Here is a 4,079-nt window from a genome sequence, read left to right on the forward strand (position 1 = left end):
ACACTCAGAGCTATGCTGTATCCAGGCAGCAGGATGGGATGATTCAGAAAGTCGGTTTGATTTCTGTCGCTGGAACTCTGATGTGTATCTGGCATCAACAGCTGGATGTTCCCTAAAGGGCTCATTCAAGCTCAAGTCACTGTCCTTCTATGTCTGTGGACGCACGGATGCAAAAAGGAACTGGGTCTTAGAAAGATTGATCCCTTGATATTGGAAATGCCAGTGTAGTTCCACTTTGGTTATTATGCCTCAAATCTTATTTTTTTTTTTTTTAACATCAAACCTTATTAAAAAGTGACCCTGAAAATGTCTCTTTGGTAGCGATAATGTTACAATGGAAATCAGGGTGATTAATGTCAAAGCGTCAGGATCCAAGCTTCTCTGGCTAGGCTTATGTTTGTGAGGAGAGTACTTGGATTGGATCCAGTACAGTTCTCTCTGTGGACTATTTGTCTATGTCCAGTTTCTTTAGCAGTTGGCTCAGGTGGATTTGGATTCCTCTCTATTTTGAGTTGAAAGGTAGGATGAAGGAATTAGACCAGAGTCGAATTGTTTAAGGGTATTTTTATTTCTGGAAGAATAGCAGTTGAAAGTAGTGGAGAAGTCTGCCTGGACCTCTCAGTGATGGGTCCTTCCATCCTCGACACACCAGTTGTTGTTTTGAATTGTGTACTTGCTGTCATTTACTATTTTTTGTTTTAAATTTAGTGGTTCTAGGGTTTACTGTGCATATCTTGTCACATTTTTCTACCAGTAACATTAAAGCTCTTCATGACTAACATAAGAAAGCTACTCCAGTTTGCTCCCATTCTCTCCTGCCATCTTTTGTGGTATTAGTGTCCTACCTTTTAATTTTACATCTGTTATAAAACCCACAGTACATTGTTACTCCTTTTGGCTTTAAATTTTAAGGTTTTTTTTTACATGTCTATAAAAAATAACAGAAAAGTTGTTTATCCACATATTTACCATCTGATGCTCTTCCCTCCTTTGTGTACATCCGAGTTTCCATCTGGAATGGTTTTCCTTCAGCCACAGAACTTCCTTAACATTTTTTTTTTTGGTCATATGGGTCTGCTAGCAACAGAGTGTTCTAGCTTTCATTTTTCTGCAAATGTCTTTAATCTTTTTTGGGGGGGGCAATAACTGTTGGATAAATATAGGCATTGAGAGAATAAAATATAGGCAACTGTTTAAAATAATGCAGAAAAAATGTAAAGACATTTGGTCTGTATTAGTGGAAAATAGTTTATGGAGATGGATATCACATAGTGTCATTTTTGTATCAAAATTCTGTGTGTATTTAATCATAGAAGAACCCTGGAACAATAGACCCGAGAACATAAACAGTGGTGTATCAGTGAAGTGTCTTCTTTTTGCATATATTAGAATTTTCTGAAGTTGCTAAAATGAACCTGCATCACTTTTACCAGAAGAAAGTAAAATGTGTTTGTTTTAACCTATTTGGCTTTTTCCTTCTAATGGACTCACACCATTAAAATGCACAGCTTAATAAAATTTGTTTAAAAGTAAATGTCATTTAAACTGTATCTTAGTAATGCAAATGCTAATAGATTAAAGCATGTTTGTGGATTCTGGGTTTTGCAAATATGAATGATGGGGGGGAAAATAGGTACCTTTTGTTGGACTCCAGGGACAAGTGAAAGGGCAATGCATTGACTTCATATACTCATCGAAATTGAGGAGATCTTTTTTTTATTTTTATTTTTTATATTTTTTTAAAAATTTTTTAAAGATTTTATTTATTTATTTGAGAGAGAGCACATGAGAGGCGGGAGGGTCAGAGGGAGAAGCAGACTCCCTGCCGAGCAGGGAGCCCGATGCGGGACTCGATCCCGGGACTCCAGGATCATGACCTGAGCCGAAGGCAGTCGCTTAACCAACTGAGCCACCCGGGCGCCCGAGATCTTTTTAAAGAAATAAAATATTAGAGACTAAGTTCAACCTTTTTCCTCATTTCCACCTCCGCATGACTTGTTTCCCCCCTCTTTCCCTAATGAACCACTTTCAGGAGTTAGGCGTATCTTCTTCCAGTCCACTTAAAGATACTTTAACATAGTATATTTGTGTATTAGTAGCTAATAATAGGTATTATTATATGTGTGCTCTTAAAGTTTCCATAAATGATGTCTTACAAAAATTTTGTATCCTCCTCCTTTCCCACTCACATTTTATTTTGGCATCTGTCCATTTTGATTCCAATAGAGAAACAGACAGCAAAATGGGCAGGATCACAGCATCTAGAATCAGACTGGCTGGGTTGAATTCCAGTCCTGCCATTACTGGATGTGTGATGTTGGGCAACTTTCCTGTCTTCTTGGTGCCTTAACTTCTTTATCTGTGAAATGTGGGTTCTAATAGTCTTAACTTTATTGGGCTAAAATACGTAAAGCACTCAGAACAGTGCCTGACGTGGAAAGTGCTGGATAACCGCCATTTGTTGTTGCTGCTGTTATTAAAGATGCCCCTGGCCATCTATTTCTAAGACAAAGGTGTTGGGCTGTTTTTTTGGTAATACAGATTTCCGCTGAATCCCTCTTGTGTTCTCAAGCAAGCATTACCAACATTGTGACATGGGAGTTGATTTGAAATTGTTAACTATAGAACAGAAATATTGTGTAATATTCCACCATATCAATGCATTTCCTTAGGGGTGGATATTTAGGTTATTTCCTATGGCTTTTCTATTAAAAAGCTAGTGTAATATTCTTCTGTGTACATGGCTCTTTATGCACATGTGGAAGAATAGAATCGCTGGGTTGGGATTGAACTCGTCTGTTTAATGCCAAAGCACTGCATTATGCATGTACACACATAACAAATAAACTTAATAAATTTCGAGAGTAGTGATGACCCATGGCTAATGGAAAAATTCCCCATCGATGAACATTGTCCCTGAGAGATAGCAGCCATCCAGGGGGTCTTTCGGCAGAGGAGACGTTAAAATCTTCTCACTCTGTAAATGAACCCACATTGAGCATTTAATTGAAAGTGATACATTTGAAGACCAACAGGGGAAAAAATATTTACAGGGATATTGTCCACATGAACAGTTTGTATTGCCTCCAGGAATAAGGGTTTATTAGAAAAAACTTTAAAATTTTTATCTATTTAATGGGCATTTAATTGTAGACATTTGTTGCAGACTTGAAAGAGTGGTGATTTGTGGGGACAAGAAGTTTTGAAACATTATTTCTTTTTCATTCTGACATAGAAAGTCTTATTACTGAGCCAAGAACCATTTAATTGTCTGTATATCAAAGCACTCAAGGATTACTGGATGGTGTGACTGAGTTTTAGATGAGTGGTGGAGTATTTCAAAATGTCAAATTAGTGAAGAGTTGTAGAGAAGGGGGAAGAAAGGGGCAGACAGGGGAAAAGAGGATTTCACTGGTGGTGGGGGTGGGGCAATAGCAGAACATCCTGGTTTGATGGAACCAAGTCCAATACCCAGGAGAGAGGACAGTCCTCTCTTTAAAGTCCATTTCCAGGGACACAGAGACTCTGCAATCTCCTTCAAGCAGACCTTTCTTAGCTTTCAGCAGGCTCAAAAAGATCTGGAAATTCAAGTTTAGCCCATTTCCTCCTCTTCAGGCCTCTGAGGACCCAGATGGCAGTCTTGAAGTTGGTTCTAGAAGTTTACGTTTGCCTTTCAAGGTCCAAGGGCAGAGAGGATGGCACAGACTGTGAGCCTTTTCCTTGGCACTCAGTTCCCTGCTTAGCCTTCCTCTTCTCTTCTCAGGTCCCTTCCTCATTATTCGGCCAACTGTTCCAAGACTCCTGCAGGGGGGCTAGAGTTCTCAGCGGGCAAAACTGTGTCCTTGGTAGTTGGCCCTGGAGCCAGCTTGCCTGGTTGTGTAGTCCCAGCCTGCACCTCCTTTTCTTATCTGGGCAAAGGTGCAAATGACATCACTCCCTGCATAGAGTTGCCATGCAATGTGAGTAAGGCTCAGTGCAGTGTCTGGCAGATCCCACCCCATTATGGTTTCTCGGGATGCCTGAAGAACACTAAAATATGCAGAGGAAGAGGGAAGTAGCACCAGCTTCGGAAAATTCAG

The sequence above is a fragment of the Mirounga leonina genome, unplaced genomic scaffold, assembly GCF_011800145.1.
Source record: "Mirounga leonina isolate KUSES-001 unplaced genomic scaffold, KU_Mleo_1.0 Mir_168, whole genome shotgun sequence".
NCBI lineage: Eukaryota > Metazoa > Chordata > Mammalia > Carnivora > Phocidae > Mirounga > Mirounga leonina.